Below are 26,498 nucleotides of genomic sequence, written 5' to 3' on the forward strand. Positions count from 1 at the left end.
ACACTAAGGTAACCTGCCTAAATGACAACCGACCCGTAGCACTCATGTCTGTAGCCATGAAATGCTTTGAAAGGCTGGTCATGGCTCACATCAACACCATCATCCCAGAAACCCTAGACCCACTCCAATTTGCATACCACACCAACAGATCCACAGATGATGCAATGTATATAGCACTCCACACTGCCCTTTCCCACCTGGACAAAAGGAAAACCTATGTGAGAATGCTATTGATTGACTACAGCTCAGCGGTCAATACCATAGTGCCCTCAAAGCCCATCTCTAAGCTAAGGACCCTGGAACTAAACACCTCCCTCTGCAACTGGATCCTAGACTTCCTGACAGTCGTGAAGAGGGCACGACAAAATATATTCCCCCTCAGGAGACTGAAACAATTTGGCATGGGTCGTCAGATCCTCTAAAGATTTTACAGCTGCACCATCGAGAGCATCCTGACAGGTGGCATCACTGCCTGGTATGGCAACTGCTCGGCCTCTGACCGCAAGGCACTACAGAGGGTAATGCATATGGCCCAGTACATCACCGGGGTCCAGCTTCCTGCCATCCAGGACCTCTATACCAAGCGGTGTCAGAGGAAGGCACTAAAAATCGTCAAAGACTGCAGCCACCCTAGTCATAGACCATTCTCTCTGCTACCGCACGGAAAGCGGTACCGGAGCGCCAAGTCTAGGTCCAAGAGGCTTCTAAACAGCGTCTACCACAAGCCATAAGACTCCTGAACAGCTAATCAAATGGCTACCCAGACTATTTGCACACCCCCACCACCCACACTATGCTGCTGCTACTCTCTGTTATTATCTATGCATAGCCACTATAACAAACCTACCTGCATGTATATAATTATCTCAAATACCTCAATACCGGCGCCCTCGCACATTGACACATTGACTCTGTACCGGTACCCCCTGTATATAGCCTCCACATTGACTCTGTACCGGTACCCCCTGTATAGAGCATCCACATTGACTCTGTACCGGTACCCCCTGTATATAGCCTCCACATTGACTCTGTACCGGTACCCCCTGTATAGAGCATCCACATTGACTCTGTACCGGTACCCCCTGTATATAGCCTCCACATTGACTCTGTACCGGTACCCCCTGTATAGAGCATCCACATTGACTCTGTACCGGTACCCCCTGTATAGAGCATCCACATTGACTCTGTACCGGTACCCCCTGTATAGAGCATCCACATTGACTCTGTACCGGTACCCCCTGTATATAGCCCCGCTATAGTTATTTACTGATGCTCTTTAATTATTTGTTTTTGTTTTCTCTTACTTTTTTTTCTTCTTAAAACTGCATCGTTGGTTAAGGGCTTGTAAGTAAGCATTTCACTGTAAGGTCTACACCTGTTGTATTTGGCGCATGTGACAAATACAATTTGATTTGAATGATTCTTTTTAAGTCCAATTTTGCGAGTAACGGAGTCGCCAATGACTAGGGTTTTCAATTTATCAGAGCTAGTGGTGGGAGGCTTCGGCGGCTCAGACCCCGTGACGGTTGGAGGAGAGATCTGAGAAGGCTTGGCTTCTGACTCCAACTCGTTGCTTAATGGGGAGAATCGGTTGAAAGTGCCGACAGCATCTCTTTCCAGAAGCCTTCAGAAAATTCCCGGCTGTGACGACTGTGCGGTGGGATTTATACTACTATCTGTACTTACTGTTGGCACAGACGCTGTTGCCGCTGTTGAGACTGGGGAATTTTCTTGTTAAGAATTGGTGAGAGACGATTGGGCTGTTTGTCAATCATGAACCAGAAGCTGAATACCAAATATCAAAACATTAACACAGACAGCCACACAAACAGAGTAGTTAGTCATGCAGCCCAGACAGACCCTGAAGCCACTTCACTTAATAACATCTCTAAAGCAGCATTCCTTTCACCTAGCCTCTTAGCTCCTATGGCAACCAGGTACAGTAACACAAATACAGGTGTGGTGTGTTTCTGTGTGTGTCTGTGTGGGTCTGTGTGTGTATGTGGGGGGTATACTACCCTCAGACTGCTCTCTCTTTTTCTCTCCAGGTATAAGTCAAGCCCGATAGGAATATGATTGAATGTACAGTACTGTATACCCACCTCTCGTTAACCCAGCTGCCCCTGGTCTGAGAAGCAGGTGACATCATTTCCTACTCATGAGGGCAATGAAGTGTGTCAAGTGTGTGGTACCTCCCTCCCCAGTCCCTCCCTCCCGCCATGTTTTGGAGACAGTGATGTCATGCAGATGTTACCTCACCCCAACAGGCTAAGTACTGTAAAGTACCCACGAGGCCTGATGCAGGTGACTCCACTCCTACCATTGCTAAAGACCCCATCTGATTCGTAATACTCATACACCAGCCATTCTTTCTTTCAGAAACGACAGCAGGTATTTATTTTTTCGCCCAGATTTTGTATGGGTTGAGATTAAATATTATCCAGTGGATACAGTACGTCAGGCAACATTTCTCTGCTGCCCTGCATGCTCCTCTCACACTCCAATGATTCTCTTTATCCTCACATTGGACACATCTTATTCTGTTAAGAAGCTCTCTGTGCACGGCCTTCCGAGTGGCGCAGTGGTGTAAGGCACTGCATCACATTAATACCTTTGCCACTAGAGATCCTGGTTCAAGTCCATGCGCTGTCTCAGCGGGCTTCGACTGGACGGCGTACAATTGGCCCACTGTCGTCTGGTTTTGGGGAAGTTTTGGCCGGCCGGGATGTCCTTGTCCCACACACTCTAGCGACTCCTGTGGCGGGCCGGGTGCATGCACGCAGACACAGTCGCCAGGTGTACTGTGTTTCCTCTGACACATTGGTGCAGCTGGCTTCCGGGTTAAGCGGGCATTGTGTCAAGAAGCAGTGCGTCTTGGCTGGGTTGTGTTTCGGAGGATGCACGACTCTCGACCTTCCCCTCTCCTGAGTCCGTACGGGAGTTGCAGCGACGGGACGGGACAAGACTGTAACTACCAATTGAATTCCATGAAATTGGGGAGAAAAAAGGGTAAAAAAAAAGATTTAAAAGAAGCTCTCTATGCTTTGCCCTGCCCAGTGTCTATGATTGCTCTTAAGATGTCACCGGTTCATGTGGATGTGTATTAGTCCCAGACACTCAGAGGATAGCCTATAGGGCCTTTATTCACAAAGTGTCTCAGAGTAGGAGTGCTGATCTAGAATCAGGTCCCCCCGTCTAATCCATTATGATTGCCAAACTGATCCTAGATCAGCACTCCTAAAGATGTGTCCAGTCTTCAAAAGGAATCAGTACAGATGATGTATCGAGTGTGGTTAACATTTTGTTTCCATACTTCATAAATTGAGAACATGGGATTTAACACTAAGCTCAGCTTGGTTATGAGACAGACATTTTTTATTCTGTGTTTACTTAAGTAAATATGAACTCTCACAATCATTTTCATGTCCTGCTTTAATTTCCTGATCCTGACCTTGACACCCCCTCCCTCACCGAGGCTGTGTTCAAACGGGCTCAATGGTAGACATTTCTAATGGGGTCTGACACCAAGACATATAGGGGCATGGCAAGGGTTCTCTTAAGAAAACACCTCTGTCCCTCTATTCAACACGTTAAGCAGAGAGGAAAACAGAGAAAGGGGGTTCCTTAAAATTCTCCATAACAAGCAATATATCATTAGAAATATGGGTGTAACATAATGATGCTATGATCTCATGTGGTCATTTTACACACTCCAGAGCCAATGAGTGGACAATACATTCGTCCTCCCTTGTGTGTGTGATGACTTTGTGCCCATTCCTCACTCACACTCACGCACACACACAAACACACACATACACACACCCCTCGCAGACCTATCAGTCACAGAGGCTTACTGGCCCGGGCCGGTCTGCTACTGACATTATTTATGGTGGCTCCGCTGTTCCTGAAGGGTGAAAAGTGTTTCTAATAAACGGTTTAGAGTTTCCCTCGTCTCATCTTTGTGTCGGCCGGGCAACTAAAGAATGTCAGTCTGCTGACAGTGAATGGGGTCGCAGGACCCTCCCTAAAACAATGGCTGGGGTTGGGAGGGTGGGAGGCAGGGGCAGCAGCCTGAAACGGAGACAGAGACAGGGAGAGAGGGGGGGGGGACAGAGTAGGAAAGACAGAGAGAAAGTATGAGGAACAGAGAAAGAGAGAGGAGGGAGAGAGAGAGAGAGAGAAAGATAGAGGGGGAAAACAGAGAAGGAAAGAGAGAGAGGAGAGAAAGTATGAGGAACAGAGAGAGAGAGAAAGAACGAAAGAGAGAGAGGGGGGGGATGACAGTGGGGCATAAATAACATCAGACCTGTGGCCTTCATGTGTGTAACGAGAGCGGCTATTAGGGCTTCGCTGTCAGAGCAGAGCTGATTGGCGGTGTGGAGGCGAGGCGTGGCAGCCAGTCAATAGTATTTTACAGGTAAGGAGACGTCCACATGATAACACCCAATAGCATGAGGATAGTTGGGGGATGAGTGGAGATGACACCGGTGCAGGGATGTAGAGAGGTAGAAAGGATGGGAGGCTGGGAGGCAGGCAGAGAGACAGGTACAGAGGCAGAGAGAGAGGGAGGAAGGGAGGCAGGGAGAAAGGGAGTCCCGGAGGAAAGCTATTATTCCCTAGGCTGGTTTGTTCATCAGCAGATTATTACCTACGTGGACAGAACCTATCCCATCCACTATGGCCGTGGTCGTAAACCCATCCAGTGGTCCGTGTCTGAGCCAGGCCCGGATGAGGGAGAGTTGTGTCCCCAGACTAGTGTCCAAAATTGCACCCTATTCTCTCTACAGTGCACTACTTTTGACCAGGGCCAAGTAAGGAAAAGGGTGCAGCACAGGTCACCTTTAATTATCAGAGTGGTCATGGATGGGATAGAAGGATAGGAGCAAGGGGACAATACATGGTGGAGTGGTGTGTGACGTTGACCGTCTGACTGCAGACATTGGAAAGCCGATCTCCCCCGGGTCCTTCATTACACTTTGACACGTCTCATATCGCCCTCGCTGCTGCTGCCACATCCCACCGTCAGAGAGGAGACGGGAGCTCTTGGCGGTGCATTTAGCCAACAAAGAAAATGAAACCTTATCGCCTCCCTCTGTTTTTATCTCCCTGTAGCATCAGAGAGCCAGGCGGCTATGGAATTAGGAGGTTTAATATTTGATATCGTCTGGGTCATCTCCCATTCATGAGACCTGCGAGAACTTAGATTTTTTTGTTTTTTGTTTTTCCAGACCGTGCCCATAATTTTCACATGACGTCGTGTCCACAGACGTATCTATGTGCCACAACCCCTGCACCCTGGCCGCCTGGCCCCCACGCTCCACCCACTGGTTTAAGAGCATTTAAACGTCTTTATCGCCTGCATGCTCATCTTCAAGCTGCAGACACTCATTCTAAGTCATTCCCACTTCTGTCCTCTGAACGGTAAGGGAAATTGGGAGCCTTCTGTGTCGTGACTTAGGTATCTCTACTTAAAAAGCATGCTGAAGGGGAAATTAAAATGTTGGATTTTACAGAGAATTGAAGCAATTCTCATTTCTATGATCCTTTAAGTGTTTTATCCAAGTAGTAGACACATAACTCGCTATCTGTGGTGTGGGGCCTGGGGATGACTGCCTAAATGGCCTCCCTTGTATGGTGATTCATTGCGTCGGTAACTAGCACAGCAAAACCGGCCGTCTGACTGAGTCCGGGAAAGAGATGATGTGAGATTCCAGGACGGGTTGCCATGTTAAACGGGGTGAGACAAGACGAGATGACACTCCCGTCCTGTTATGTCGATGAGAAATGAACAGAGGGACAGGAAGGCCAGCTATCTGGCTCTACAGTGTATTAATCAAACACACAAACACATCATTGTGGACAGACACAGACACTGAACTCCAGTCAGTCCATTAGCTCTCTTCTTCCCTCCATCCCTCCCTCCTTCCCTCCCTCTTTCCTGATGAACACGGGGGAGAGATGGATCCTACAGAGAGGGGGCTGGAGAGGTGGGAGAGAGGGATAGAGAAGTGGGAGAGCTGGCAGATTTATTTGGACCGGGTCAAGGGTCATTGTCTGCTGGTTATTGGTCAGCAGGTTTAGTTGGTGTAGCCCGTGGGTGCAGAACACGCCTGTGCTGTAATTTGGCTTGGGATGCGGGAGGGATGTGGGAGGCATACGGTCAGACAATGTGTCGGTGTTGGTTAATGTCAGGTACATTTTATAGGATAACAATGGCCTGAACGCAGATATGTACTCTGATATTTACTGAACTATACAGTAAACATTTGTAAAACTTATTTGGAGGACATTTTTAAAAAGCTTTATGTTCTGGAATAATGATGAGGACATTCGATATACTGTATCTGCTTGGCAAAATATTTTGGTAGGTCTATGTCAAATTATGCAGGGGCGCGTAATTTGGCTTAAAGGGTAACTCCACCACTTTTCATCCACATTTTCATTATCTCCAGCACAATACCAGTGTCAAGATATGTAAAAACGGCACATTTCTGTGCTTTGAAGAAAACAATATAAAGTGGAAAAAGTTCTACCCAATGACATCATCAAACGATTAAAACATTTTAAAAGCAGTGATTTTCAAACACTATGAGATTCATGCTTGAAACTCGTTGTAGGTTTTGAACATTTTTAGAAATGTACTTTTAATCCCACCCTGTTATGTCACAAAGATATATTTTTGTATTTCTTTTTTATCTTTCTTCTTATCTTTTTGACCACAGATCCTAGAAATGCACTGTTTTCTCATACTGTATGAAGACACTGGTTTGGTGCTGGGGATGATGAATATGAGGTTGACAAGTGGCAGAATTGCCCTTTAAGTGTAGCTCAATAAAGATGGTAGTGCTTTTATAAAGAGCTTCTGAATGATTGACCAAGTGGAGTTGCAAAAATAAGACGCGATGGACGCGATGAAAAAGATGCGATGGAGGTTGTTAAAACCGCTGTCTTCTTACAGCCGTGGTGCACAGACACAAACTCACGCACGCACACACACAAACACACACACACACACACAAACACACAAGCTTAGGTCAGAAGCTGTAGTTTTAATATGACTCGTTTCATGTTTAGAGACAGTCTGGTCAGCTGTCTCACATTAACTACTGTTTTTAAGGTCTGCCCTGGCGTTTATTATTGTTTCAATAATATCCTATTACGTCTTCATATTGTGTTACTACCCAACATGCCATGCATCGTAATCCTAGTCATTCTAGGCATTCATTTAATGTCGTCTACATACCTGATATTTGAGTTGTCTCTTACTATACGCCACTATAGAACATATCACGTAAATCATACATTCTCTTAATCTAACTTCCGTATTGTTCATTTAACAATTCATATTTTATACATTTTCCTTCACATTAATCATTGTATAACTATGAATGAACATACCTGATATATTCAGTAACAGTCAAAAGTTTGGACACACCTACTCATTCAAGGGTTTTTCTTGGATTTTTTTACAATTTTCTACATTGTAGAATAATAAAAAATGAAATAACACATATGGAATCATGTAGTAACCAAAAAACTGTTAAACAAATCAAAATATATTTGAGATTTGAAAGTAGCCACCCTTCAAAGTAGCCACCTTTTGCCTTGATGACAGCTTTGGACACTCTTGACATTCTCTCAACCAGGTCCATGAGGTAGTCACCTGGAATGCATTTCAATTAACAGGTGTGCCTTGTTAAAAGTTCATTTGTGGAATTTCTTTCCTTCTTAATGCGTTTGAGCCAGTCAGTTGTGTTGTGACAAGATAGGGGTGGTATACAGAAGATAGCACTAATTGGTAAAATACCAAGTCCATATTATGACAAGGACAGCTCAAATAAGCAAATAAAAAATGACAGTACATGAAGTTCAGTCAATCAGAAAAATTGCAAGAACTTTGAAAGTTTCTTCAAAAGCAGTCGCAAAAAAACATCAAGCAATATGATGAAACTGGCTCTCATGAGGACCGCCACAGGAAAGGAAGAACCAGAGTTAACTCTGCTGCAGAGGATTAGTTCATTAGTGTTAACTGCACCTCAGATTGCAGCCCAAATAAATGCTTCACAGAGTTCAAGTAACAGACACATCTCAACATCAACTGTTCAGAAGAGACTACGTGAATCAGGCCTTCATTGTCAAATTGTTGCAAGGAAACCACTACTAAAGGACACCAATAATAAGAAGAGACTTGCTTGGGCCAAGAAACATGAGCAACACACGTTAGACTGCTGGAAATGACTCCTTTGTTCTGATGAGTCCTAATTTCAGATTTTTGGTTCCTACTGCCGTGTCTTTGTGAGACGCAGAGGTGAACGGATGATCTCTGCATGTGTGGTTCCCACTGTGAAGCATGGAGCAGGAGGTGTGATGGTGTGGGGGTGCCTTGCTGGTGACAATGTCTGTGATGTATTTAGAATTCAAGGCACACTTAACCAGCATGGCTACCACAGCATTCTGCAGCAATACGCCATCCCATTTAGTTTCATTTGTTTTTCAACAGGACATTGACCCAACACACCTCCAGGCTGTGTAAGGGTTATTTGACCAAGAAGGAGAGTGATGGAGTGCTGCATCAGATGACCTGGCCTCCACAATCACCCGACCTCAACCCAATTGAGATGGTTTGGGATGAGTTGGACTGCAAAGTGAAAAGAAATCTGCCAATTAGTGCTCAGCGTATGTGGAACTCCTTCAAGACTGTTGGAAAAGCATTCATCAATTACACTAAGCTGATTTCTGGTGTGCTGTTCCTTCTTTTTCCATAGTGTATTTCTGTATTGTTTTAGTGATTCACCATAGTGAAGGCGTAGACTCAGGTTTTCTGGATCTCTATGTTTTGGTTGAATAGGTTTCTCAATTTCTTTCTCAGGTTTTTGCATTCTTCATCAAACCATTTGTCACTGTTAATTTTCTTAGGTTGTCTGCTTGAAATGTTTAGTTTTGATAGGGCAGTGGAAAGGTCAAACATACCATTTAGGCTTTCTACTCCCAAGTTTATACCTTCACTGTAACAGTGAAATGTTTTGTCTAGGAAGTTGTCTAAAAGGAATTGATTTTGTTGTTGCCTAGCTGGTTGAGAGAATGCCAAGAGTGTGCAAAGCTGTCATTAAGGCAAAGGGTAGCTACTTTGAAGAATATAAAAAATAAAATACATTTTGATTTGTCTAATTAACACTTTTTTGGTTACTGCATGATTTCGTATGTGTTTTTTCATAGTTTTGATGTCTTCACTATTATTCTACAATGTATAAAATAGTACAAATAAAAAATAAACCTTGAATGAGTAGATGTGTCCAAACTTTTGACTGGTACTAATGTTTTGTAAATAAAACATTTCTGTGATGGAGCTATTTAAATACAAAGACGTAAAATACACTTTTTTTTTTTTTTCAATGGTCAATTATTTATTGTATCATCTTGGCTATCGTTACGAGATATGAATCACATTTTGTCATCTCTGCCTCTTAATTCTCTTAAACTATACATAATCCAATTAAAAGAAAATGTAAGGCCTCACACCCATCTTTCCTTCCATCTTCCTCCCTCTCTCTGTCACGTCCTGACCATAGTAAGTGGTTATTTTCTATGGTAGAGTAAGTAGGTCAGGGCGTGACAGGGGGTGTTTGTCTATGTTTTGTATTTCTATGTTCAGTTTGTAGTTTTGTATTTCTATGTTGGTTTTGTTTGGTATGATCTCCAATTAGAGGCAGCTGGTCGTCATTGTCTCTAATTGGAGGTCATATTTAAGTTGATGTTTGTCCCACCTGTTTTTGTGGGTGATTATATTTTGAGTAGTGTGCTTTCTCTCTGCGTCACGGTTTGTTGTTTTTGTTCGTTCAAGTATTTAGTGTATTGCATTTACGTTTCACAAATAAATAAAGATGTGGAACTACAAACACGCTGCATTTTGGTCCGATCCTTCAAACAGCCGTGACACTCTCCTTCCCTCCTCAGCACTTTCACCCACTTCATCCCTCTAGCTTGCACCCCTCTGGCCCAAAAGGAATGTGTAGATATGACTGATAAACAAGGAGAGGAGAGGACAGAGCTAAAGCTGCTGCCTGAAATGAGCACTGAGGTAAAACTGTGTCAGAAAAATGTTACCCCCTCGTTCTTCTTCTCTTCGCCTCGCTTTATTCTTTATGGGTCTGTAACCACATTAGTTTCTCGTTTGATGGGCTGGGGGAGCCGTCCGGGCTCTGGAGTGCAAGATATTATTCATCTCTCACCCCCTCACCCTCCCTCCCTCACTCCCTACCTCCCTCCAGCCTACTGTTTAAAGTCTCTCACCAGAGGGAGTGAGGGGGAAGAGGAGGGGCAGGAGAGCAAATGAGAGAGAGGGATAACAGAGGAGAAGAGAGGGCTGAAAGATGTCTCCATAGCCCTCTACTGTGGACATCAAAGTGGACTATTCCTTAAACTCCATGGCACCACAACTGTTTGGCCGAGTTGGAGGGAGAGAGCCCTCGGTGTTCGAGATGTTGTAACATGGATGATTAGTGACAGGGTAATACTTTGAACATTCAGCGTACAAAGGGAGAACCCAGCTGAGCCAGGAGTTTAAACTTTTTTGATGGGGGGGCGTTCCAGAGCCACCGGAGAGCATTAAGCCCAGAGATGTAAAGAGATATAACATTCATTTTTCCCTTTTATACGCGCCCCGGGAATAAAGGACAACAAATCAAGTGTGGGAGGCAACATAAATGCCTGTCATAATTTCCCTTATTAGAAAAACGAAGTAGAGGGATTGTTTCTGGATGTCACAATAGTACATTCCTTTTGAGACATTTAGTGATTTGATACTGAATAGTTTAATTTATCAGGCTAAATAGTTTGATGTATATACTTTCAATTCCTAGATTCTTATTCCAGCATGTGTAACATGACATGCCTGAGTACCAACATTTAAAGTAGACTGAAAAAGTAAAAGAGTTAAGCAATCCAGATGTATTACATTGCAATGATATTACAATGTAATTACAATTACAAAAAGACAGGACCAAAATAATTGATACATGAATAAACTGTTTACGGTAGTAGTTTACGGTAGTTCATGATTTTCAAAATATCCAATCTACCCGTCAATCTTCTGACTTTGTATTATGTTATTGGACAATTAGAATTCTTTACCCATGTAATCACTGACTAGCCATTGTAAAGCATTTACTAGTGTGAATAAGATGCTATGGAGCCGAATGGAAGAGAGAATGGTCGCGATGACAGCCCAAATTCCATCCCAGATTGCTCTGTCAGTCGACATGACAACATCGCACAGCTAGATCTCATAGTGGAATCGTGCCAATATTTCCAAACGTTACTCAACTCCCATGAAAAGATAGTAGTTGATATAACAAATGTTTAATGTTATTACAAAATATCCAAGTGTGTATTACTGGTATTGAGTTTGCATTTTTATACATTTTTTGTCCACTAAAGGGATTAATTAATCCTAATTTCCCGTAAAATTGCACTGGAACATTCTATACATTTAAAACGGCACCGACAAATACAAAAAACAACAACCCCTTGGGCATAAACACATACATTTTGTGTGTGAAAGATAAGCTCTATGGGCTGACCCAGCAATATGAGTGAGTGTTGATTTTTTTTCTCCCTCACACATTCCCACTTCTTTCCCAACCTCCTCCCTCCTTCTACAATAGAGAAGAGAGAACACATGAAGGGATTAACACCAGCCGAGGGCCTGGATCCATGAAAGCTTGAAGGAGTTAAACCAAACAAAGTGCACTGATTCCTACTTTCTTCACGTATCTAACCATTGTTGTGGCAGTGTAAAAAAACATAATTAAAGACTTTACAAGGGTTGGATTCAAGCTGGAGTAACCAGGTCAAGTTCTGGCACATATCATAGTTGGGCGGCAGGTAGCCTTGTAGTTAGAGCGTTGGTTGCTGGATTGAATCTCCGAGCTGACAAGGTAAAAAAAATCTGTCGTTCTGCCCCTGAACAAGGCAGTTAACCAACTGCTCCCCGGTGGGCCGTCATTGTAAATAAGAATGTGTTCTTAACTGACTTGCCTAGTTAAATAAAGGTTAAACATTTTTTTAAATGAAATATCAAACTTCGTCCATTCTCTCACTCTCTCGCTGTCTTTCTCAATGCAACTCTCTCTCTAATCTCTCTCTTCCTCTCTTGCTCTCCCTCTTTTTCTTTCTCTAGCTCTCTCTCTCTCGCTCTCTCGCTCTCTTTTTCTCTCTCGCTCTCTTTCTCTCTCTCTCTCGCCCTCTTTTCTCTCTCTCTCTCGCCCTCTTTCTCTCTCTCTTGCCCTCTTTCTCTCTCTCTCTCTCGCTCTCTCTCTCTTTCTCGCCCTCTTTCTCTCTCTCTTGCCCTCTTTCTCTCTCTCTCTCGCTCTCTCTCTCTCTCTCTCGCTCTCTTTCTCTTTCTCTCGCTCTCTTTCTCTTTCTCTCTGTCGCAATCTCTGTTTCTCTATTCTCTCTTTTCCCTCTTTTCACACTCCTCCCACTCAATTCAATTCAATTCAATTCAAGGGGCTTTATTGGCATGGGAAACATATGTTAACATTGCCAAAGCAAGTGAAGTAGAAAATAAACAAAAGTGAAATAAATAATAAAAATTAACAGCAAACATTACACTCACAAAAGTTCCAAAAGAATAAAGATTTTTCAAATGTCATGTATATATACAGTATTGTAACGATGTGCAAATAGTGAAAGTACAAAAGGGAAATAAATAAAGATAGATATGGGTTGTATTTACAATGGTGTTTGTTTTTTCACTGGTTGCCCGTTTCTTGTGGCAACAGGTTACAAATCTTGCAACTCTTTGTGAATATGTGTAATCTGAGGGAAATATGTGTCTCCAATATTGTCATACATTTGGCTGGAGGGTAAGAAGTGTAACTCAGTTCCAACCTCATTTTGTGGGAAGTGTGCACATAGCCTGTCTTCTCTTGAGAGCCAGGTCTGCCTATGGCGGCCATTCTCAATAGCAAGGCTATGCTCACTGAGTCTGTACACAGTCAAAGCTTTCCTAAAGTTTGGGTCAGTCACAGTGGTCAGGTATTATGCCACTGTGTACTCTCTGTTTAGGGACAAGTAGCATTCTAGTTTGCTCAGTTTTTTTTGTAAACTCTTTCCAATGTGTTGAGTAATTATCTTTTTGTTTTCTCATGATTTGGTTGGGTCTAATTGTGTTGATGTCCTCGGGATCTGTGGGGTCAGGACCAGCTTGCTTAGGGGACTCTTCTCCAGGTTCATCTCTCTGTAGGTGATGGCTTGTTCTGGAAGGTTTGGGAATCAATTACTTTTAGGTGGTTGTAGAATTTAATGGCTCTTTTCTGGATTTTGATAATTAGCGGGTATCTGCATAATTCTGCTCTGCAAGCATTATTTGGTGTTTTACATTGTACACTGAGGATATTTTAGCAGAATTCTGCATGCAGAGTCTCAATTTGGTGTTTGTCCCATTTCGTAAATTCTTGGTTGGTTAGCGGAATCCAGACCACACAACCATAAAGGGGTCTATAACTGATTCAAGTATTTTTAGTCAGTTCCTAATTGGTATGTCGAATTTTATGTTCCTTTTGATGGCATTGAATGCCATTCTTGCCTTGTCTCTCAGATCGTTCACAGCTTTGTGGAAGTTACCTGTGGCATTGATGTTTAGGCAAAGGTATGTATAGTTTTTTGTGTGCTCTAGGGAAACGGTATCTAGATGGAATTTGTATTCGTGGTCCTGGCAACTGGACCTTTTCTGGATCATCATTATTTTGTCTTGCCTAGATTTATTGTCAGGGCCCAGGTCTGACAGAATCTGTGCAGAAGATGTAGGTACTCCTGTAGGCCTTCCTTGGTTGGTGACAGAAGCCCCAGATCATCAGCAAACAGTAGACATTTGACCTCAGATTCTAGTAGTCTGAGGCCGGGTGCTACAGACAGTTCTAGTGCCCTCGCCAATTCATTGATATATATGTTGAAGAGGGTCGGGCTTAAGCTGTATCCCTTTTTCCTCCAACACCACTTTCCATCAATTTGTATTGCAGACCCTCTTGCCAAATTGAGTCAAAAGCTTTTTTGAAGTCAACAAAGCATGAGAAGACTTTGCCTTTGTTTTGGTTTGTTTGTTTGTCAATTAGGGTGTGCAGAATGAATACGTGGTCTATCGTACGGTGATTTGGTAAAAAGCCTGTTTGACATTTGCTCAGTACATTGTTTTCACTGAGGAAATGTATGAGTCTGCTGTTAATGATAATGCAGAGGATTTTCCCAAGGTTGCTGTTGACGCATATCCCACGGTTGTTATTGTGGTCACATTTGTCTCCACTTTTGTGGATTGGGGTTATCAATCCTTGGTTCCAAATATTGGGGAAGATGCCAGAGCTGAGGATGATGTTAAAGAGTTTATGTATAGCCAATTGGAATGTGTGGTCTGTATATTTGATCATTTTCATGTAGGATACCATCAACACCACAGGCCTTTTTTGGTTGGATGGTTTGTATTTAGTCCTCTAGTTCATTCAATGTATTTTGAGTATTCAGTGGGTTCTGGTAGTTTTTAATTGATGATTCTAAGATTTGTAATTCATCATGTATATGATTGTGCTGTTTGTTCTTTGTTATAGAGCCAAAAAGATTGGATAAGTGGTTTATCCACACATCTCTGTTTTGGATAGATAACTCTTCATGTGGTTGTTTGTTTAGTCTGATCCAATTTTCACAGAAGTGGTTAGATTCTATGGATTCTTCAATTACATTGAGCTGATTTCTGATGTGCTGTTCCTTCTTTTTCCGTAGTGTATTTCTGTATTGTTTTAGTGATTCACCATAGTGAAGGCGTAGACTCAGGTTTTCTGGGTCTCTATGATTTTGGTTGGATAGGTTTCTCAATTTCTTTCTCAGGTTTTTGCATTCTTCATCAAACCATTTGTCATTTATCTTTGTTGATAATTTTCTTAGGTTGTCTGCTTGAAATGTTTAGATTTGATAGGGCAGCTGAAAGGTCAATTATACCGTATAGCCGTTCTACTGCCAAGTTTACTTCTTCACTATTACAGTGAAAGGTTTATTCCAGGAAGTTGTCTAAAAGGGATTGAATTTGTTGTTGCCTAATTGTTTTTTGGTAGGTTTCTACACTACTTTCCTTCCATCTATAGCACTTCTTAATATTGCGCAGTTCCTTTGGCTTTGATGCCTTATGATTGACTGTTCAGGTAAACTGTGATTTTGCTGTGATCTGAAATGGTGTTAGTGGGCTGACTGTGAACACTCTGAGAGACTCTGGGTTGAGGTCAGTGATAAAGTAATCTACAGTACTACTGCCAAGGGATGAGCTGTAGGTGTACCTACCATAGGAGTCCCCTCGAAGCCTACCATTAACTATGTACAGACCCAGCGTGCGACAGAACTGCAGGAGTTGTGACCCATTTTTGTTGGTTGTTTTGTCATAGTTGTGTCTAGGGGAGCATATTTGGGAGGGAATACTGTCACCTCCAGGTAGGTGTTTGTCCCCCTATGTGCTGAGAGTGTCAGGTTCTTGTCCAGTTCTGGCATTTAGGTTGCCACAGACTAGTACATGTCCCTGGGACTGGAAACGGTTGATCTCCCCCTCTAGAATGGAAAAGCTGTCATCGTTAAAGTATGGGGATTATATTGGGGGATATTAGTGGGGGTTGGGCCTGTTGCTCTGCTCACGGCCTGGGAATACAGTTGAAGTCGGAAGTTTACATACACCTTAGCCAAATACATTTAAATTCAGTTTTTCACAATTCTTGACATTTAATCCTAGTAAAAATGTCCTGTCTTAGGTTAGTTAGGATCACCACTTTATTGTGTAATGTCAGAATAATAATGATGATTTATTTCAGATTTTATCACATTCCCAGTGGGTTAGAAGTTTACATTCATTGAATTAGTATTTGGTAGCATTGCCTTTAAATTGTTTAACTTGGGTCAAACGTTTCGGGTAGCCTTCCACAAGCTTCCCACAATAAGTTGGGTGGATTTTGGCCCATTCCTCCTGACAGAGCTGGTGTAACTGAGTCAGATTTGTAGGCCTCCTTGCTCGCACACGTTTTTTCAGTTCTGCCCAGACATTTTCTATAGGTTTTAGGTTAGGGCTTTGTGATGGCCACTCTAATACCTTGACTTTGTTGTCCTTAAGCCATTTTGCCACAACTTTGGAAGTATGCTTGGGGTCATTGTCCATTTGGAAGACCCATTTGCAACCAAGCTTTAACTTCCTGACTGATGTCTTGAAATGTTGCTTCAATATTTCCACGTAATTTCCCTTCCTCATGATGCCATCTATTTTGTGAAGTGCACCAGTCCCTCCTGCAGCAAAGCACCCCCACAACATGATGCTGCCACCCCTGTGCTTCACGGATGGGATGGTGTTCTTCGGCTTGCAAGCGTCCCTCTTTTTCTTCCAAACATAACGGTGGTCATTATGGCCAAACAGTTCTATTTTTGTTTCATCAGACCAGAGGACATTTCGCCAAAAAGTACGATCTTTGTCCCCATGTGCAGTTGCAAACCGTAGTCTGGCTTTTTTATGGCGGTTTTGGAGCAGTGGCTTCTTCCTTGCTGAGCGGCCTTTCAGGTTATGTCGATATAGGACTCGTTTTACTGTGGATATAGATACTTCGTACCTGTTTCCTCCAGCATCTTCACAAGGTTCTTGGCTGATTTCTTTTGATTTTACCATGATGTCAAGCAAAGAGGCACTGAGTTTAAAGGTAGGCCTTGAAATACATCCACAGGTACACCTCCAAATGACTCAAATGGTGTCAATTAGCCTATCAGAAGCTTCTAAAGCCATTACATAATTTTCTGGATTTTCCAAGCTGTTTAAAGGCACAGTCAACTTAGTGTATTTAAACTTCTGACCCACTGGAATTATGATACTGTGAATTATAAGTGAAATAATCTGTCTGTAAACAATTGTTGGAAAAATTACCTGAGTCACGCACAAAGTAGATGTCCTAACCGACTTGCCAAACCATAGTTTGTTAACAAGAAATTTGTGGAGTGGTTGAAAAACAAGTTTTAATGACTCCAACCTAAGTGTATGTAAACTTCCGATATCAACTGTATGTGTGCCTGTCATGTTGAGATCCTTGCTGCAGGGGCGGGGGCATGGGTTGAAGGGGCATAGGTCTGATCTGGGGGTGTGGCCAGGGTTTGTTTGGGGTGATCTCAGCTGGTTGGGGTGTGGCTGGTAAAGCTGTGGTCTTGGTGTAGGTTCTCTTGACATGGGTTCTCTTGATTCAGGTCCTTCGGGAGGGGGTCTTGCAGGTCTGGGAGGGTGTCTCGCTGGTTTGGGCGGGATGTCTGTTGCTCTGTTGCTCCTGTGTGAGGTGCTGGGGCTGCAGTTGAGGGTGACGTCCTTCAGGGTCCTGGCAAAAGTTGGGATTGCTGCCTTGTAGAGGTGGACCTGGTCGTAAAGGCTGTTCATGTCCAGCGTGGAGTGGTCTCACTCTCTCTTCCAGACAAAAGTTACGTTAAATGTGTTTTTGTGTTCACCAGTAGAACACATTTTACATCTATCCAGAAACCTTTACCTCAGATATGTTCTATTTGTCTACATACTGGCATACCTCCATCTTTCAGATTGTGGATTAAGTTCAGGAACGAAAATGTACTCTTGCAAACCAAATCACAAACACATTGATAGCCAGATTTCAAACAGATATTGATATTGCTTTTAATGAAGGTTTATGAAGGGTTTTAAATAGACCGTGAAGAAGTAAACAGCTGCTAGGCCACACTTCCAGGGTTCTCCCCTAACCCCTGCCTTCCTGTAAGTGCACAGACATGGAATCAAAGCGGCTCTATTGGGGATTTATACGGTCACTGCAAGACTGGGATACTGGCTATGTAATCCACTTATCTTAAGTGGGGCGTGCCTGGCTCACCTGTCTTGCTCTTAAGGAAAACAGGAAAGAGGGAGAGGGGGGATTCATACTCACCTGGCCATACATACTCTTTACATAAAGGACTTTACTATGCTTCATAGAACATGAAGGGCATCTGGAGCTATTATCACAAGTAGAGATCGTTTCATGGGCTGTTTTGTATAATATCTCTTTTAGGTTGAAAAGTGCATGACCCGGAAGTTAGTGCATTCGTTTCTGTAACGCAACAGAACCAGATTTCATTCAGAAAAAAAGGAACTCTTGAGCCACTCCTTTGTTGAATGTGTGTGTGTGTGTGTGTGTGTGTGTGTGTGTGTGTGTGTGTGTGTGTGTGTGTGTGTGTGTGTGTGTGTGTGTTTATGCGTGGTGTGTGTATGTGCATGACACAACAGCTGCTTACTCCTCCACTCTCCGTGTGAATTCCCCCTCTCCAACCCTGTGTCTTACCAGTCCTCTTTCATCAGTCTATAAATACTTCAAATATCCCCTTGATAAATAAACAGGTTTTAAAATAGGGACAGAAATGAGCCTTTTAAGGCCCAGAATAGTGCCGCCTCGCTCCCCGTGACTTTCATGTTAAAGGAAGCTCCGAACAATCTTATTGTTACATTGTTCCATTTCCTTCTCTCACTGTGAAACCCTCACATTGCTTTTATGAGGTCACAGACAGTACCCTTCGTCTTTTTGGTTAGTGAAAATATGAAACATTCTTACACTTGAAACAGAATAAATGAAATGATAGCAAATAAATGTGAAAGAAGTGAGACATTAAAAAAAAACTGTACTTGTTGGAAATGTGTAATTTAAGTAATTCAGTATTTTGTAAAACTTTACAGTTTGGGTGGTTTCAAATAGGACACCACCACAGAGAAAACAAACCTTCTAGTGTGCCACTTTACTTTACATTTGACATTGTTCACTGTCTGTCTCAGCTATTTGAAATCGGTTGTGTAAAGCCGCAGGTCAGGGACTATAGAGTAGAGCCTGTTTAGCTTTTTATTGCCTTGTTAAAATCACTGGCCTTTTAAAGGTTGTATAGCAGGACTGTGTAAAAACAGGGGGGAGACGGACACTGGGATAGAGAGAGAGAGGTAGAAAGAGTGAAATAGAGAGAATGAGATTGAGAGACAGAAACCGAGAGAGTTTCAAGACACAAAAGGGGAGATAAATCATGCAAGATGTCACAATGTTGAGTCAAGTACATAAACTTGGCATTTGTGGAGGCAGAGGTGAGGGATGTGCTGAGTCTGAGATGGAGATGGTCAGAATCCCCCTTCATTATCTCTGAAGGATCAGATGGCTCACTCTCTCTGTCTGGACCAATCGTCTCAGTCAGGGAAGACAAACTGCATTCTTCTAGTCTAGCGTAGCTCAGGCAGGATTAATGAACTGACAGAGTGTGTGAGAGATACATACAGGGGCAGAGAGACTGGGAGGAGAGGTTAATGACGAGAAAGATAGAAATGTAGAATTCGGGGCAAGTAAAATAGAGAAGTAATAATACAAAACCATGGACACATTAATTCAGTATTTTACAACAAAATATTTCATACAGATACTATATACATTCTCTGAAAAAAAAGTTATATCTAGAACCTAAATGGGTTCTTCGGCTGTTTCCATTGGAGAACCCTTTGAAGAACCTTTTTTTGGTTCCAGGTAGAACTCTTTTGGTTCCAGTGCAATGTCCCTCGGCACAGCTGTTGCTGCTGACTGATGTTACTGCTGCTGTTGGCCCATTTGGTGGTAATCAGGTTCAGGCCAGGAGTCCCACATCCTCCTGGCTGGTTCTCCCTGATTTGGACCACCACCATTCCAATTTTAAAGGTCCAATGCAGCCCTTTTTATCTCAATATCAAATCATTTCTGGGTAACAATTAAGTATCTGATTGCTTTCAATTAAAATGGTCCCCCCAAAAATAGCTTCTTAGCAAACAACAATTTTGCTAAGACTGTAATCTGGGGAGGGGAAAACTGAAAACTAGCTGTTATTGGCAGAGAGGTTAGGAATTCTCTTTCTTATTGGTCTATTTAACTAATTTACCACATGGTGATGTCACTAGGCAGGCAAAAACTCCATCACACCAAACAGACTGAAATTTCAGGTGATGTTTTCAAATAGCTCTTACACTAAAAGGGCATTATCATAATTTTCACAATTTCACAGTATTATCTCAACCGCATAGTGTGGAAATATATATAAAACACAGGGAAAATATGTTTTTGACAGCACTGGGCCTTTAACTCATTTGCAATTCCTCCCTCTGTTGAATATTCCCCACCCAGGACACCCAACTTGAACCCCCACTTTCAGGTTTTGATAAATTAATACCCCTGTTGTTAGCGCGGGAAACAGACCACCTTAACTTTTGTTACCCGATCTTTAAATAGATTTTGAAAGAAGCATTTAGAAAAAAAAGAATATGCCATCCACCCACACATCTCTATTGTGATTGATGAGTTTCCATGGCGTATTTGTTTATTTTATCAAAGCTGACATGTAAACATGCCTTTTTCTGTAATCAGCTACAGTTCTGGATCCTAGTTCCAGACCTCTTCCAGGTTCTCTACCTGTACTGTAGTTGGAATCTGAACCACTCCGATGCTTCATTAAGAACTCTGTCAGGCCAGACGGACGAAGTCAAGGCACAACACACAGATTAATCACAAGCCTGTGAAAATGCCTGTTACAGGACATTTGACATGGCCTTTTGCTGCTGCTCAGTTCTGTTGCCAGAACCGTCTGGGAGAAAAAACTGTAGTCTATACTCCAAGAAACTCAGTCCAATTAAGTTTTCCCTCCTGGCCTGGGCTTAATGAGCCGGATTCCCCGCATGGTTTGTGGTTCAGACCTGAACAGGGAACACATCATTCCATGACCATTTAGGTATAAAGGCCTTTCTGATTAGCAATCATCATCACAAGAGTCGTTCCATCAACCGCCATTGTATAAAAGTGACAGTAACAATTTGATAATGAAACAAGTAGCGTGCAACGACATAGACCAAAATGCTAAGGACGCTGCGGTTTCTTCATCGTCTTCATAAGCGAGCCAATCCAGTATTCGTCGCCACTTAGCACCCTGCCTTTAATGGTGTGTCTGTGTTGTCTTAGGCAGATTGTTCATGAGAAGCACGTATAGAGAGAGAGAGGGAGAGAGAGAGAGAGAAAGAGAGAGAGAGAGAAAGAGAGAAAGAGAGAGAGAGGGAGAGAGAAAGAGAGAGAGAGAGGGAGAGAGAAAGAGAGAAAGAGAGAGAGGGAGAGAGAGAGCGAGAGGGAGAGAGATAGAGAGAGCGAGAGGGACAGACAGAAGGAGAGAGAGAGAGAGGGGGAGAGAGAAAGAGAAAGAGAGAGGGGAGAGAAAGAGAGAGAGAGAGAGAGAGGGGGAGAGAGAGAGAGAGAGAGAGGGGGGAGAAAGAAAGAGAGAGAGAGAGAGAGAGAGAGAGAGAGAGAGAGAGAGAGTGAAAGTGAGAGGGGGGGAGAGAGAGGGGGGAGAGAGAGGGGGGAGCGAGAAAGAGAGAGAGAGAGAGGGGGGAGAAAGAAAGAGAGAGAGAGAGAGAGAGAGAGAGAGAGAGAGAGAGAGAGAGGGGGGGGAGAGAAAGAGAGACAGACTTTGAAGCAGTTGGTTTGTCTCTGTGTTTTCTTCCTCTGTGTCGCACAATCTGAATATTGTTTGGACGCAGCCTGTATGGAGGAAGCTTTTGGAAAAGTAATCAGAGACTGCGGGGGTCTCTTTCCTCCTTGGCCCAGGCCTGTGAACTTTACAACCTTACCATCCTCTCTTTATTTACCAACTATATTTTTTCTTCTACAATTAAAATGCATGTGACCACATTTCCTCCTGTGACATCCCCTGTCTGATGTATTTTTTTTATACTCAAACGAACATCGGCTTCAATGGCCAAAGGTGGTGGAAACACCCTGCTGTCAATTCTACTCTTGTTGTTCTTTGAAGATTTAAAAAAAAATGAATTGTCCTCTCAATTGAGGTGGCCAACGCTTACAACGGTGTGGTAGTTGTTATGTCTGTGATATGTCTGTTACATGTCTGTTATATGTCTGTTATGTCTGTTACATGTCTGTTACATGTCTGTTACATGTTAGGAAGACATTTATAACACATGGCCACATGCTTAATAGATGGTGAAGGTGTCGTTCAGCAAAACATTCAAAACAACACACAGGTCACACTGTATCGTACTGACATGCCCATTTCATGTGTGATGGAAGTACATGTACATGACAGTGTGGTATACACTATCCCTGCATTTCCAGCACATGTACATGACATACTACTGCCATACCCATATCTTGTAGTCTATGCTTTATCTATGACAGTGTGGCATCACTGAATTTCCCATCTCAGGGCAGTAAATCATCTCTATTCTCACATTCCCATTGACTGAGTTTGATTCTCGGGCCATTGTGTTCCCAAAGTCCTATTCCCAGTGAGTGTTGGGAGAATGTTGGGAATCTGGGTGAGTAGAGGCAGGAAGTGCCTTCACTTTACAATCTCCCCAACTGATGGGCAGATTATCACTCTGGAACATCTGCCCTCACTCCATCTATCACGAGAGAGAGAGAGAGGGTATGCACGCTAGCCCCACAGAGCTGTAGACTGCCTATACACGTCTGTTAAACTAAAGTAGCTGCGTAGGCTACGCTAAGTTGCTTAGTACTGTACAGCCTCCCATCCCTACCAGAGAACCCAGTCTGGACTTGAGAGCTTTACGAATACACTATATATAAAATCGGTGTTTTGTGTAAAAATCTAAAATGTCTTCTTTGACACAGTGTCAGTCATATCACAGATTGAGCAAAGCTATTTCGAGCTCATTCTGAGGTAGATGAAGAAGTCACTGTGTGTCTCTCAGTGGAGGTCATGAGAGAGGCACAGAGAAGGACAGCTAGAGACGTTCTATCACCTCACACACAGGTGACAGCATGTGGTACAGGTTATTATGGGCAGCTCAGGAAGTGTGGCCACCTGGCAAAAATGAGATCCCCTGAGAAGATTTAAAACCCCTTCACCCGAAACCACAGCCCCCAATCCCACTCTACACCCCTTCTCCACCCACTCTACCCAAACCCCCACTCATCTAATTTAGCTCTTAGCCCCCTCATTCCTAGTACACACACACACACACACACACACACACACACACACACACACACACACACACACACACACACACACACACACACACACACACACACACACACACACTCACACACACACACACACACACACACACACACACACACACACACACACACACACAGTCTGGACTGGAGCAGACAACCCCCTCTCCCAGCCCTTAAACAAACTCCTGCAAAAGTGTAAAAGTGACAAATTGAGTATGCAAGACGAGCCCCACCATTATGAGTCTAATGGGGTATAGGGGACGAAATCTGCCAAGAACTTGCAAAGTCATTGCTTCTTATGTTTTCTGTTCCTCCAGAGGACATCTATGTTCCACATTCTTGGCAAAGCCTGTGATTATAAAAAAAATCAGCCCAGTTTTCCAACCAGTTGGCAGAGAGGAGATAAGTCAACATCTATTACAATTGCATCGTGTTACAATATAAACTTGTCTTAACATCATATTCACATGCTGTATGACTGTATGGCCATGCCCTGGTATTATTTTGTAATAAGATCATAGAAATATCTGGCCGTGGGCCATGATGCAGTGTTTTATTCATTTAGGGCTGGGATATTGAAAACATAAAGGAAGGAGTGAAATCAAATCACTCTGCCCCAATGTCATCAGACAGCCACCCTGGCCCTCAAAATAAGGCGTCTTTCATTTTAAAAAAACTAAATCCCAGAAAGAGAGCGAGAGAGAGAGAGAGAGAGAACGAGAGATCGAGAAAGAGAGAAAGAGACAGTGAGAGAGAGAGTGAGATGAGAGATCGAAAGAGAGAGAGAGAGAGAACAAGAGATCGAGAAAGAGAGGAGACTGTGAGAGAGAGAGTGAGATGAGAGATTGAGAGAGAGAGAGAGAGAGAGAGAACGAGAGATCGAGAAAGAGAGAAGGCGACAGTGAGAGAGAGAGTGAGAGATTGAGAGAGAGAGAGAGAGAGAGAGAGAGAGAGAGATAAAGAGAGAGAGAGAGAGAGAGAGAGAGAGAGAGAGAGGAGTGGGAGAGACTGATTTTGACACTTTCTGCACTATTTCCTCCCTATTTCCTCCCTGAAGACCCTTGTCTGCAGAATGTGCAGAGTAGGCTTTCCGTGAAGGGGTGGCTTTCGAACCTGCCAGAACAAAAAATAATGACCCCCCCCCCAAAAAAGAGAAGAAGCCATCTTCCCCCTCCCCCTTCTTCCCTCGCTACCCAAACGCCGGCTCGACCGGGGGATGGAGTTATTATCCAGAAAACCTCATGGCCTTCTTTTCCTCTGTTTTTTTCTCTTGGAGTTCCCGGAACATTGAGCTATATACTATTACGACCAGAGTGCTTGGATTGCACACCACCTTTCTCTCTCTCTCTCCCTTTCTCTCTCTCTCTCCCTTTCTCTCTCTCGCTTGAATCTGATGTGCGGGGGGAAAAACAAGTGCTCTTTTTATTTTATTTAACCTTTATTTAACTAGGCAAGTCAGTTAAGAACAAATTCCTATTTACAATGCCGGCCTACCCCGGCCAAACCCTAACTCTTCACGGCAAAGTGCGTCTGCCTTTATTTCTGTCCCACATCACGCCTAATTGGTGTTCATGTGATAGAGAGAGAGCCAATGAGCGGTGAGCGCTGTGCTAAGGTTAAGCTGTGGGTGGAAATATTAGAAACACAGGGATACAGTTATTGTCTGAAAAAAAAGAGTCTGAAAATATTCATTTTTGGTTGCATCCATTGACACAATGAAGACATTTACTATGTTGAATATAATGTAGATGGCCTCTACTGTTTAGGTGCTAGTGTTTGTAGCGATTTAAATATTCAAGACACATCCCCTGAGTAGTAGGCTTGGTACACTATATGTACAAAAGTATGTGGACACCCATTCAAATTAGTGGATTTGGCTAATTCAGCCACACCCATTGCTGACAGCTGTATAAAATTGAGCACACAGCAATGCAATCTCCATAGACAAACATTGGTAGTAGAATGACCTTACTGAAGAGCTCAGTGACTTTCAACGTTTCACCGTCACAGGATGCCACCTTTCCAACAGGTCAGTTCGTAACATTTTTGCCCTGCTAGAGCTGCCCCGGTCAACTGTAAGTGATGTTATTGTAATATGGAAACGTCTAGGAGCAACAACAGCTCAGCCGCAAAGTGGTAGGCCACACAATCTCACCAAGTGCTGAAGTGCGTAGCGTGTAAAAATTGTCTGTCCTCGGTTGAAACACTCACTACCGAGTTCCAAACTGCCTCTGGAAGCAACGTCAGCACAAGAACTGCTCGTCGGGAGCTTCATGAAATGGGTTTCCATGGCCAAGCAGCTGCTTGGAAGTCCAACGGACAAATCTAGCCAGGAGAAGGCTACCTGCCCCAATGCATAGTGCCAACTGTAAAGCATGGTGGAGGAGGAATAATGGTCTGGGGCTGTTTTTCATGGTTTGGGCTAGGCCCCTTAGTTCCAGGTAAGGGAAATCTTAGCGCTACAGCATACAACGATATTGTAGACAACTCTGTGCTTCCAACTTTGTGGCAACAGTTTGGGGAAGGCCCTTTCCTGTTTCAGCATGACAAAGCACAAAGCACAAAGCACAAAGCACAAAGCACAAAGCGAGTCCATACAGAAATGGTTCGTCGGGATCAGTTTGGAAGAACTTGACTGGCCTAGACAGAGCCGTGACCTTGACCCCATCAAACACCTTTGTGATGAATTGGAACTCTGACTGCGAGCCATGCTTAATGAGATGAGATGTTCAAAAGAGCAGGTGTCCACATACTTATGGTCATGTAGAGTATTATGGAGTGTCAGTATTGTTGCCACTGCTTTACTGTTCTGTTGTCAGACAGCAGTAACAGGAACAGTGGGTGAGGTTGCCAGGGCTGAGGTCATGCAGCCTATCTGCTGAGGTGTCAGGGAAAACACTTTTATAGGAGTGAAGTGCTTTAAAAGAGCCTTTCCTGTCTATTATGGTCAACTTCCACAGGAGGACGAATGATTTGTGTGTGTGTGTGTGTGTGTGTGTGTGTGTGTGTGTGTGTGCGTGCGTGCGTGCGAATGTGTTCAAGGACCTTGATCATGAATAATGAATCCCAAGGATCAGTTTTCCTGTCCTTGTCTCACCACGGTGGAATAATATTAGTGTGTGCGCTTCATCAGAGAAACAACATGGAATAGCCTTGGTCACCAAAGTATCGTCCATTTGAGGGTCATTTAGGGAATAAGAGGTTATCTTGAAAAAGCAAGCATGATCAAGAACTTAATATATTTTGATCAATTTGGTCGTTTTCTGTTCTGTATGGCATTGACCCTGATACCCATATACACTGAACAAAAATATAAGTGCAACATGTAAAGTGTTGGTCCCATGTTTCATGAGCTGAATTAAAATATCCCCAAAATGTTCCATGCGCACAAAAAGCTTATTTCTCTAAAATGTTGTGCACAAATTTGTTTCCATCCCTGTTAGTGAGCATTTCTTCTTTGCG

This window comes from Salmo salar, chromosome ssa03, assembly GCF_905237065.1.
Source record: "Salmo salar chromosome ssa03, Ssal_v3.1, whole genome shotgun sequence".
NCBI classification, from domain to species: Eukaryota; Metazoa; Chordata; class Actinopteri; order Salmoniformes; family Salmonidae; genus Salmo; species Salmo salar.